Here is a 13,737-nt window from a genome sequence, read left to right as displayed (position 1 = left end):
TATTCTAGACCAAAACAAGAAATCTTTTCTGTCATGAAGCATCATTGCAAATTAAAACTAAAGTAAAGGTTACAAATCAGTTTGGATTCCATTCATGGATCAGTCGGTGTTGGCACAGGACGCAGATTTGAACTTTCTGTCCTAATATGGGAGTCAAGCTATTGTACAAACTAGAAAAATGTTTCTGGAGGGCCGCGGTGGCCGAGTGGTTAAGATGTCCCGACATATTACCACAAGCCCTCCACCTCTGGGATGCGGGTTCGAATCCCATGTGGGGCAGTTGCCAGGTACTGACCGCTGACCGGTGGTTTTTCTCCGGGTACTCCGGCTTTCCTCCACCAACAAACCTGGCACGTCCTTACATGACCCTGGCTGTTAATAGGACGTAAAACTAAACAAACAAACAAACAAACAAGTTTCTGGATGCAAAAATGGATAACTCCCTTTTAATATTTCAAAAGTCAGGGATCAATGACATCACCTTGAAGCACACAGAAAAATCATTAATGAAGAAAACATCTTTGTCCGCGGTCATTTGGATGACAGTCCAATTTATGAATTTTATGAAATTTGTGAATTTAGTGAAAAAAAGTATAGGTCACAGTGATTAAATTACAGTGCATGGTACATTGTCGATAGTGTACATATTACGGTTCTTCAAGATGTCTTTAACGACCAAAGCCCAGACAACCATAAGTAGAAATATCAGATGAAGAGCTAACGCTACACTACAATTTTTAAATGGTGCACCAAATCGTATTTACGAAGAACAGTGAGGGATCAATGACATCGCCTTGACTTACACCTTTGAATGAACATTTGTCCAAGTCCGAAACTTCTTTTGTGGACAGGAATTATTTATGAAACATCTTTTTATTTGGACCTTTAACATTATTTCAAAGCCACAGTGGCACGATTTTAGTGCTTTCAAATTGACTTTCAGTGCTAGTTTGTCACGTGTGTAGACAGTGTTGAAACAATATGGATGCAATGTTATTCCCTGCCGAATCCCCTCCAAAGAAACTTTTCTCGGAACAGTGCAAACAATCCCGGAAACCGGATTAAATTTCTAAGACCCAGTTTTTGATACATTTTACAATGAGGCAGATTATAAAATCCAAATAAATACTGAAAATCAGAATTCCCGTCCCTGCATTTCTGGACACTTTTAGTATCGTACATGTAAGTGTATTCAGAATATAATGTAATTCGATCGTGCCTTAGCATAACCATTTGTAAAGAAATAAATGTTGATAATACAAGTATTGTACAATATTTAACAACAGTGATGATGAATACAGTTGTATTTTCAAAATAATCTATACATTACACGACTGCATTTTTCTACACATCAGACATCTTCTCTATGGCTCATTCCACACCATTACTCCCCTCTTAGCTCACTCACTCACTTCAGCATCACCTATCATAGTTGAAGCTCACCTGTAAGGCGAGAAGTCTCAAACGCTGGTACAGGTGTATCCTATAAGAAGTCACCTAGCCATGATATTAGGGACCTCCGATCCACCCACCTACGCAACCAGACAGACGTAGATGTAGGTGTATGAAAGTAACACTTTACATTTGCGTCAGGTCAAACATACAGGAAGGCCAATCAGGGTTTAGGGGAGCTTTGATTACACCTTGGTACATTATGTACCTGTGTTTGAAAGAAGAAAGAAACATACCACCAGAATTGAACTTCATTATATATATAGCACCTAAAATCAATTTTTCTAAATATTGATATTTTTAATACATATATTTTTGCATTTCGGCTCAAAATCAACGCTTAACTATCTAACAGAACACATTTAAAGTAAGTTTATAACATTCATAAATTAACTTGGATTTATATCGGCGCTTATAAAGTGGAGTTGGGATATTTTTCATTTTATATTATTTCTCAGTGAAGGCAATCCCGGTAACTCTGATTTCTTTCTATCATACATGTATACCTTTGTGATATTAGCGATTACTACTGGAGTGAGAAATGAATTATTTAGGATAGGGGTAGGGTATTCGTGGCAGTTTGGGGATCTATATACACCTGACTATATAATAAATATTATAAAATGTAAATTATGTGATATTTTTAAGCAGGAATGTAAAGAAAAAATTGATTCATCTTCGAAGTATTCATTGTACAAGTTTGTTGGTCAAAATTTCTGCTTACAACCTTATTTAACAAAACCAATTGGTGTCATGAATTTAAAAGAAATAACAAAAATACGATTGTCATCTCACAAATTAAATATTGAAACTGGAAGTTATAACAATTTAGAAAGAAATGAAAGAACATGCAGGTATTGTAATAGTGAGGACATTGAAGATGAATTTCATTTTATTTTAAAATGTGAATGCTATTTAACTTTAAGCGTTTTATAAAGAAATATTATTTCATTAGACCGAGTATGTATAAATTTATTCAACTTTTAGAAACAGAGAACAAAAAAAGTTAGCAAATTTAGCAAAATACATTAAATTATGTAATAAAATAAGAAATAACATGTTATAAGCTAAACTTATGTATACTTAAGAGGGTTGTTGTGTGTCAGTGTACATGTATGTATGGTGAGAGTGGGTGTGTGTTGCATGGATGCAAGTGTGTATTCTGTGTATTGTGTTTGTATATATGTTTTGTTTCAAACCGATGAGCCGAAAGGCTCAAGGTAATAAAAGAATTAAAACTACTACTAACCCCTGTAATTATCGCCACTGATAGCGGCAACAATGGATTAAACAGGTCAATGATAGTTTGGCTTGTTACAATGATGGCATATGATAATATTTCCTTGTACTTATATATGATGATGGAGAGTTAACTCAAAACCTTGATTTACATGTATCATAAACTGTTTCAAGAGGAAAAGGTACCGACGAGATACATGTACGAATCATTTCACATCAATGTACATACTGTTGATACACCAAAAAGTATTGCATCACATATAAGTCTAAATTGAGTGAAATATAAATCAGTGATAGTAAAGATGATAAAACAATTAAATAATACACCAAGGACACCAATATCCACTAACAACAAGGATAATCATTGAATGTGGTAGGTGTTGTCTGGGACGGTTGGTCAACGCAGAAACCACGATAGAAAATTCGATAATGCTAATATACATGTTATAATATCTTGATAAAATGCATACATGCACAACATATAAATAAAGGCGGTACAACATCACAGGGGCCAGGCGATAGTAGCTTAATATATTTTGACATATCCTTATAGTCATGGGAATTAAATATGTTCAATAAAAAACGGTATAATATATGATAGAAAAGTAAAATGTAAAGTTCTTCGAACAAGTATTTCCCCTAATTCCTAAGTCACTGTGTACAACACATCTGATCACAACGACGTTAACAGTGATACATGTAATAGGGATAGAAAAATATAACACATCGAAAATAATATCTCCGTCATACGGCCAAGATCCGGTAACTATTGAGAAGTTTGCTTCCCATTTTACGGACATACTTATTTATTTAAAAATATTTAGATGTCAAAGTATTATTAAAATTGCAAACATATTAGTTGGACTTGCACAAATATACTGTTTTACTATAAACAATGGACTGAAATGTGACATAAAACTGCCATTTCCACTTTTTATCTATAAATGATATAATGCAAATCGCCCAATTCAATCAGTCTAACCCTCTAAACCTAGCCCTATGAAGATCGGCTGCTCCCGGCTAAATTCGTAGAAGTTTTTCATTCGGCAAACCTCGGCCGATTCCGGTATCCTTCATAAATCATTTTGACCAACCGATCAAAATGAACAGATTATTTATAATCAAGTGGAATCCCGACAACATGACAGCAAAACAATCGATTATATTTCTACATTCCAGGACGGTAGCAATAATTGTAGGCTACATACACACAGGGGGCCAACTCAATGAAAATATATGTTGTCAAACATTTTTTGTATTTTGTGGATGGACTGATGAATATGTATAAGTCATGTGATTTTCTAGAAAATACGAGATTTGATTTTTTTTTAAATCGGGGTATTTACTATAAAACAGAGAAAGGGACTCTGTTTTATAATAAATATCCCGATTTTTTAATAAATTTTCAAATCTCGTATTTTCTGAAAAATATCACATGACTGTTATATATATTCATCAGTCCATCCACAAAATACAAAAAATGTATGACAACATCTATTTTCATTGAGTTGGCCCCCTGTGCATGTACATGGATTGTTTAATAACAATGATTATATTTGGACTCCACCGCCGGCAGATCATAAACGATACCCATCAGTTGAACAATATCTGATATTTAATCTTGTATACATGTCTCTAATTAGCACAAAAATACATATGAAATAATTTATTTTGCTTTTGGTACATATGCAATCAGTACTTTATTACATGTAGGGCATAGTGACATGGATTTTTTTTTCGGGACGCAATTAATTATTTTTAATATTTTTATCTTGAATTAAAACAAGAAGCTCAAACTTTCTATTTGAGGTAATGGTGTTAAGTAAGTAACTTTTGTAACTGTAGAACATTAATAATTCGTCTGCTGTTTTTGATAGAGATAAATATATATATATACAATTCGTCAGCGATGGAGCATCTTTAATTTACGAAATACCACTAGTATTACACAATTTTGATTGGTATCCGCATCTTTTGAGCTCTCTCACTGAACTGTAGCTAAAATAAAAGTCTCGCAAATACTTCAGGTCATATTGACCACGTTTCCTGAATAACTCCGATTAAATCATCACAACACATAGACAATTTCTAACTATGATCCACATATTTCGACCACATCTGTATCGGTACTACAGACGGGCCCCTGTGCCGCGTTGCTTCCAAATCACCGATCCCCTGTGATTTACTGCTACCTATGTGTATATATACCATGTACGCGAGCATCTCTGCACGCGCAGTTGGTTTCATATAACCCACACTGGCAAGGAGTAATTAATGTCAATTAGGCAGACACACTTCTTGAGATGTGTGGATCTTTATCATAGCATTATCACACGGTGGCTCTCCAAAAAATCTTCTCATGGCCTTTAAACAAACGACGACAAAATTTGGACCAGTATTAAAGCTTATCTCAAATCCAAGGATTGGTCGTAGTGATTCCCCACGTATAACAGAAGTACATGTGCTCTAAACGAACATATTCTACGGTAGTGTTATTTTAGCGCTTTTCGGGCTTACGAAATTCTTAATTATAATTATTGCTGTAGCAAAAAAATATTCGTAATAATTATTTCCAAGGCATTAAGTTTTGTCTTATTCATCATCGTGCCATTCTGGTTTAAATATACAAACATTAGTTGTTTTGCGCTAAAATACAAACCCACCGAAATGGCTGCATTTGCAGAATACCGTAATTGTACTGATAAATCTGTGATTGCAGACTGTTATGAAGAGTTATACATGTAAATATGTATAGATACGTGTTGGCGATATTACCTGTTGGATAGGTATATATGTAGGTGTACCGGCTGCTGCTGCTGTTCCAGGCGGGGGACGAAAGATAACGCAATAACAGGGTATTCAGGGTTATTATACACAAACATATGGTCCCAATATTATCAGCATGTGCTCGCGCCCGTCACTGCACGTGTAGCGAACGCGCCTATCCGGTTTCAGTGGCTGCCTGAGCTTCTCTGGACGTGATTTGGCCTCGTGTCTCTTGTTACGGTATCGTTTTCTGACCACTGTCTACTTACTTCAGCACTGGTCATCTCGTGTAATGGAATAAGGATCTAAGTGTTCTTAAAAGTTTGCATTCCATATTTCCAGGTAAGTTATATTTTTTCCTGACGTTTGTGTTTTTGTAGTGAACCGTTATAGGTACTATACACCTATACATTATAGGTGTACTATATACACTGGCTGATATCGCTGTGTCAGATCAAAATCTATCGTGTCAGCATCCAAATTAGGTTTTCTGTAAATATGTCAAAGATTTAAATATTTTGATCACTATTATTTTTTAAAGTAGGAGAATCATACATGCAGTGTTTTAGTAAACGAATGGCTTTTTAAATTTTAATGACTTTTGAGTTTCTGTTTTCGATGAAGCACTTGAATACGTAATTACATAATATAAATCAGTATGTACATACACTGTAATATAAATTAAATATGCTGTGCGCATGTATTTTACGCAAAGTAACGCGCAAAATATCGCATTGCACGTGCTATTTTCATTCAAGGTTTCTATTCATGCATAGTCTACTGACACTAAAAATATCGATGCTATTATTCGGGACCTACATTATATCTTTAACAACATTTTTTTTATCTCAAAATGAATGGCTTCTTATTTTTTCGCGCTTCAGCAACTTAATTATGCTTCTAAATTTTATAGCAGTGTTTTTTTAGTTATGTTGGCCAACCGGCCATTGCAGATATTTTGTGACCGATTTATGACAAAATCATAAGAAATACGATATATTTTGTCAAGCTAATCTTTATTTACCAAGCAATTTACGAAACTGAAAAAGCTGTTTTTGCTAGATCAAGCAATGTATGAAAATAATCCCAATATTTTTGTCTTCAGTTTTTAGTAATTTTCGAGAATGATATTAAAATTCCGACCGACCTGTTGTACGATTTGACAGAACTCATATGCGTTACCGACATGATAGTAAGTAATTAAAGGAATGATCTAGAAGTAAATATATTTCTACAAGGCGTCTACATGTATACCCCATCTCTGAGAAGAAAGCCAGGAGAAACTCCCCCAAGGTCGCCGTTTGTTCGTTAATGACGTCCATGATCTATAATTAGCCCCAATCACTTGGTGCCTTTACGACTAGGTATTCCTATCTGTTAGTCTAACACGCGTCTTAGAACAGAAGTCATTTATATTATAAGCATATCGCACAGTCTGTGTATTTTGTATGATTCTGTACATTCGAAGATTTTGGCTATCATTACGGTATTGTGAATCACCGTATTTAACCCAATAAACATTGCGTCAGAAATTGTGATTTACCGTATTCAATACAAAAAACGTGCGTCACTATGGAAATGATTTACCGCACTCAACCAAACAAACGTGCGTCATTACGAAATTGTGATTACCATATTCAAACCAATACACGTGCGTCATTATGTAAATGATTTACCGTATTCAACCCAATAGAAGTGCGTCATTATGTAAATGATTTACCGTATTCAACCCAATAGAAGTGCGTCATTATGTAAATGATTTACCGTATTCAACCCAATAAACGTTGGTGGATATGCCTAGACTATAAACATTCCAATCCCATGGAGCCCATCAGGGCCCACCATCTTGATATTCAGGCGTGGAAATGAGTGGGTGGACCTAGACTTGTGGTGATAATTTAGGCAATACCGGATATATGAGGTGATTCTGATCAATCCGAGTTGCTCCCTTTTTTGATTTCCTCAGTCGACATGGTATGGCAAATAGCTTGGTTCGAGAATATTTGGTAAAACATTCATAAATAAAAGACAAAAACAAAATAATCAAAATATCTATCAGTAAATGAAGATGTCTTCCCAACAACCATTGGTGTGTATTGTCTTATGGCCATAGTGTTATTTTGTACGATAGGAACGACATTTATGTACATTTTCAATCTCAGACACTCACAGGTCCATTTGTAAAAGTATCATTTTACCGAAAACAAGCTTGATTGGTGTCAAATTGGACCTACAATGATAAGATCTTAAAGTAGGGTAACAGTGACCTACTTTTCGACAAGTTGATATTTATTTTTTATTAGTTTCATTTTCTACTGTTCCAATTTAATGACCAAAGTAATGTTTTAAAAAATCTCACAATGACATATAGGCTACATCTCCCAATCGAAATTACCTTCGATATAAATTAATATGATTCGAAAACATATCGCGCGAACGATTTCTAACTACTCAACACCAAAGATACACAGAAACAATTATTGTCAATCAATTTGGTTACGCATAACAAGCTATCAACCTACACATGAAGGCTATTTTGAGTGGATGAAGCGATTAGGTGAGAAATGGAATGAGTTTGGATGTCTAATTCACATGCATATTGATACTATGAGGGCAGTGTATTATAGATGTGTCTCGGTAGGGGTGTATGTTCGTACGTGTGTGGTGAGGGGGTGTACATATGTGTGTATGTGTGTATGCTAATAATCAGTCGTATGTTATGTATTACATGTTGGTTTTCTTCCAAAGACTAAGTCCTCAACACCGATACATCTTCTGTACATTCAATAAACACCCGTGGCGCGACTAGGACCCGAATCCACTGCCGAATCTCGTCCATATGTTTATTACGAACATAGCTAGGTATAGTGCGGTGATGATTGGTTTTGTTAAGATAGATATTAAATACTATTTTGATAGTGTACTTCAATAAATAAGGTTAATAAAACCATCTCAACTGCGGTTGATAAAGTATGTATGTTGAAAAAGCGGGAGTGCTACTATTGAGAACTTAATGAGTTCTTAATTTCGCGATAAGACGTTCACGGTGTTGTTATTTTTGCGATGGATATGCTTTCACTCTTTTAACGACAATGTTTATACATATAAAAAATATCGCGTGTGGGGGAAATTTTCGCGATCAATCGACCTTCACGTAACAAGCGAAAATTCCCCCCTCACGTAAAAATCCACTTTTACAGAAAATTCTTAGTACATGTACACAATGTACGATGGTTGAAAATCAATCAAGTATTCAAACGATCTGTAAACTTGTCAGATTCGCATAAACTAAAATTACATTGTTTATAAAAGCTGGACTATTGTTGCTTTGATGATGTCGTGGTTTAATCTATAAGGGATGTCTTAAGTCACGTTCATAGGAAGCAGAACTTGTGAGACATACTGCAGCATATGCTTTATCGGATTTAAACATGCGTTCGGCATATGTAATTCGAAGGTCTGTAGCACAGGGTCCTGGGAATTAAAGTCTACTTTAGACAATTTTAGGTCATAACGAATTATTGTTTGAGAAGTCTGTTGCGTCGAAAATCAATATATACGTGTATATAAAACTTCTTTTTTTATACAAAAATTCAGTTTAAGATCGGGAATTGTATTTATAATAGAATCTCATGTCCCTGTGCAATTGGAAACTTAAAACCTGTCCAAGTTTTCAAACATGCTCGGCCCAGTCGCAGATTGATGCACGCGCAGTTTCTCATCACAGGTAGCATTTGTTCTCTGTCGTGAGATAAGATGTTTGAACATGGAATGCTGTAACTGGTTGTTGTGCTTCAAACACCTCGCCATGGAAACACTTAAAGAACACGTGCTTTTGTTCTGCAAGATGTCAATCTCCCAATCTATCTGATACAGAAATGTACATGAAACATTTTACGATTGCCCAAGTAAAACTTCGAGAAAATTGAATATTAGTGTTAGCCTCGTAAGAGAAAGCTAATATCGTTATTGCTTATCGAAGACATATCGTTTGTGTAGCATTCTTTTTATGATGATGAATAAAAGTTAGAAAGGTCACCTTTTCGAAATATCGCTTTGCATTATTTGTACAGAAAAATATAAGACGTTCAAAGTTACGAAATAAGTTATCCAGAAGAGTATCTTGTAGTTAAAACCATCTTCCATCATAGGTTGAATGCAAGATATAATAAACAGGTTGTCAGAAGTTTGGCTCAAATCGAAATCGTGACGAAAACAAGTCGAGATTCTTGAAAATGGTACGAATTTGACAGAAGATATGATGTCATAAACATATTGCAATGTTTCAGATAATGTATGTTTAATATGAACGTAATCAAAATAATGATAAAATCAAAATCTTGTTCATAAATATAGGTTTGATGTGCGTAAGATATGTTGGCTGTAGAGAAAGGGCTGGGTGGATGTTTGTGTAGGGTTACGTAATGCAGGCTATGACTTGTTGATGATTCTTTATCCCTCAAACCGAGAAAACGTGCAAATATTTAAATGTATTTACAAAGGTATTACCCGCCACACGACTGTTGAACATATGTTTACTTATATTTAGGTTTATGATGATAGAAACACTCGGAGAGCATTAAAACTGAGAAAATCCCGCGTCACATTGGAAAACACATCAGAACGAGAAAAATGATAATTGTTTTCCTCGTCGGCTTCTAAACTTAAAACAAATCTTTGGCATCGAATCAAATATCTTATGATATACTTAAAGAATGTTACATTGTTGCGTCAAGTACGAGCTGTTTATTTTTTACACACAAGTAGAAGTACTTTGTGTTTTGACGCAGGATCTAAATAAAGCACACAATTAATAATAATTGGCTGTCGAGCTAATTAAGTCATAAACCGTATGAGCATCCTTATCATTTCATTCGGTGCGTGTTTGTTCTGTAGTTAAGTAGAGAACAGATGACAAAGCCTGCGCTCATAGAATATATCTTCGGGATGTCTGCGAAATGTATTCGGAGGTTTTAGAAGAGAAGCGATGAACTTGTGAACAAACTTCATCCATACAGTTAACAATTATCTTATCTAGTATACAAACAATAGACGTTTGTTTATGGTTTAGTCTCATTCGTGTAACTTGTTTGTTTCATGGTTCATTTTGAACACTGACAGGTCTTCTTGTTTACAAACAATTTACTATAGAGAACAAACCAACCGGAACACCTGCCTAAGGATGCTTATTACACAGAGAATAACGAAAGATTCGAATCGATTTCAAATTAGTTTTAGTGATACTAAGGTGATATTTGGCTTTATTTTAATTTCTATAAGAACACAAGATGTCGCTATACACATTTTACAAAGTAGACGCATTTTAAACCCAAGTACCCAAGACATTAACACAGAGGAGACAGTCGATATACAATGTATATCGATGTCCTTTGATGTAAATAAGCCTGTCAAACAACCCACCAAGCACTTCTGTCTGAGAGTGAGACACTTGCTTAATAATATCGGACGATCGATGATTTTTTTTTTCTGGTAACTGCATCATTTCTCTACTTCCAAATCCTGGCACAGTAACCATATTACCTAGCTTCTATAAGTACTTCATATGCAATGGCTAAGTAAGACCGATTAGACAGACATATGTCAAATTACACTTATCCTGATGAAGGGATGTAACACCAGCATCCAACCATCTGACATTTTTCACAAATATTATGATTATATACTCAAGCAGATGATGATACAAGAACTATTACCAAATACCATGATTCCGTATGCTTACGAAATGTATTTGATGTTTCTACAAAGTGTCCCGACGTCGAAGATAATTACAGTACAGTTTCGGTTCACAACCTTCTGTACCCGGTGGCATTGGCCGATCGTTAGTTCTACAACCCTCACACACTGACATGATGTCTTTGGAATTTCCCTCCACATTAGCCTCACTTAGACAGTCTCATTTAGACCTAGAGGTCGAGATGGCTGTCAGTCCTGAAATTGCTACATAGCCCACGAGAGCAACGCGAAATCGTTTCTGGTACAACGTTGACATGTTCTCATAACTCATGACATGTTCTCATTAACCCGGCATTAGTTGTAAGGAAGTAGCCTTGACATTGGCTGTTTCATAGTTTGTTCCAGTACCTTATAACCTTGACATTGGCTGTTTGACTCAGCAATTCTAACCTTGACATTGGCTGTTTGACTCAACAATTCTAACCTTGACATTGGCTGTTTGACTCAGCAATTCTTACCTTGACATCGGTTGTTTAATAGTTTGTTCCAGTACCTTATAACCTTGACATTGGCTGTTTGACTCAGCAATTCTAACCTTGACATTGGCTGTTTGACTCAACAATTCTAACCTTGACATTGATTGTTTCATTGTTTGTTCCAGTACCTTATAACCTTGACATTGGCTGTTTGACTCAGCAATTCTAACCTTGACATTGATTGTTTCATAGTTTGTTCCAGTACCTTATAACCTTGACATTGGCTGTTTGACTCAGCAATTCTAACCTTGACATTGGCTGTTTGACTCAACAATTCTTACCTTGACATCGGTTGTTTAATAGTTTGTTCCAGTACCTTTTAACTTTGACATTGGTTGTTTGACTCAGCAATTCTAACCTTGACCTTGGTTGTATAATAATTTGTTCGAGTATCTTGTAATCTTGACATCGACCATGGTTGGCTGATTGTTTAACATATTAGCTATTGGTTTTGTAATTAGACCTTAGTAATTATAACATTGACATTTGTTGTTTGGTTGTTTGACCCCATACCTTATAACCTTGACATTTGTTATTTGGAACTTTGACCCCACACCTTATGACCTTGACATTTGTTGTTTGGTACTTTGACCCCTTTGACATTGGTTGTTTGATAGCTTGACTTCATACCTCATAACCTTGACATTGGTTGTTTACTAGCTTGACCTAGTGCAATATAAGATGACAATGGCCTTTTGATCCAGTTTGAAATGACATAAAATGGCAATCGTTTTTGTAGTAATTAACAGTGCCCTTTTCATTAATTAGATTACCCTGTAATTGATAACCTTGATATTGCTTTAAGTAATTGGTCCTAGCACCTTATAAAGTTAACATCATTGTCTACTAAGGCGATTAACCTGCCAGTCAAGACATCGATACTTCTTATCTCGTCTGTTATAGTACTTCTGTAAACTGGATGGTGTTGTGTTCTGGTTGAAAGCTGTGGCTGGGGTGAAGTCTATGCGTACATATAGGAGATCTACGTGTAATTATCCAGAAATATTCTGGGTAGTGTACAGGATTGTATTAATTAGCCACTCTCTACAAGTGGACCTTGAATACACACACTATCACACGATTGGTACCGTTTTATACCGCAGATGTTATGGCTATCAAAAGAATGGTTAGCTTCAAATATATATATGATATTTTGAACTTTCGATTAACGATCTTTGGTTGGCGTTTTGGGAAGTCTGATTAGCTTTCTATGATGGAGATTTGATTGACGTCATTCGAGTCTGGTTAGCTTTATATATATATGTGATGTTTTGATTTACGTACATTGGCATTTTAAAAGTCTGGTTAGCTTTCAAAGTTTCGAGATTTGCTCGACGTCATTCGATTGTGTTATTTGAATTTGGTTACCTTAATATATATGTGATGTCTTTATTGACGTCCATTGGCATTTTTTGAAGTCTGGTTAGCAATATTTTCTATGTGAAGACATTTGATTGACGTTATTCGATTGTGCAGCATGAAAGCATGAATAACATTATTTGGGAGGGGAAGGGAATGGGAGATAAGAGGAGGGGAGGGAGGGGAAGGAAAAAGGAGGGGAGGGGCGGTTCAGGTTGAGGATCACCAGGTGTGACCAAGCGCCTATAAGCTAAAGGTGTCTGACATTCTACCACTTCCTCTGCATCACTGGGTCGACAGTTTCAGACTTACGGCACAATTGAGAGATGTTAGCTGACGTCGGTGCTGTTTTCCTTAGAACTCCGGATTTCGTCATTCATCAAAATCGATGTCCTTTATAGTGTCTTCAAAACTCTTTATAAAAAACAAACTCAATTTTTTTTGCTTTCTTTGCATTTCGAAGTATTTTTGTGTGTTTTGAAAGTGAAGAAAAATATTCTTTATTAGCATATAAATGAAGTTTATTTCATGTTAGTAAATATTATAAGGTCATTAAAATGACTTAAAATACATTCAGACTGAAATACATGCACAACCTCCTTTAGATTGTTTTTCCGTGGGAGCCAACTATCATGTGAACACATAGGTTGCCTAAAATTAGAATACATGTATATATGTAAGTTTTCGAGGG

General features: G+C 35.4%; 1 protein-coding gene across 17 annotated transcripts in view; it reads left to right on the top strand.

The window, feature by feature from the left end:
* The first annotated feature begins 5,587 nt into the window (after positions 1 to 5,587).
* The window catches only part of LOC138336961 (hemicentin-1-like), a 71,448-nt gene continuing 63,298 nt past the window's right edge, over positions 5,588 to 13,737 (top strand). For 8 of the 17 annotated variants that reach the window (XR_011210497.1, XR_011210502.1, XR_011210501.1 and 5 more), the window contains exon 1: positions 5,589 to 5,799. The gene's annotated coding sequence lies outside the window, so the exon portion shown is untranslated. Of the gene's footprint in view, positions 5,800 to 13,737 lie in introns of all 17 variants that reach the window. The other 9 variants (XR_011210496.1, XR_011210500.1, XR_011210499.1 and 6 more) reach the window with 3 other exon arrangements.

The sequence above is a fragment of the Argopecten irradians genome, chromosome 12 (genome assembly GCF_041381155.1).
Source record: "Argopecten irradians isolate NY chromosome 12, Ai_NY, whole genome shotgun sequence".
Classification (NCBI taxonomy): Eukaryota; Metazoa; Mollusca; class Bivalvia; order Pectinida; family Pectinidae; genus Argopecten; species Argopecten irradians.
Note: the sequence above shows the minus strand (reverse complement) of the source record. Positions and strands in the feature narration are given on the sequence as shown.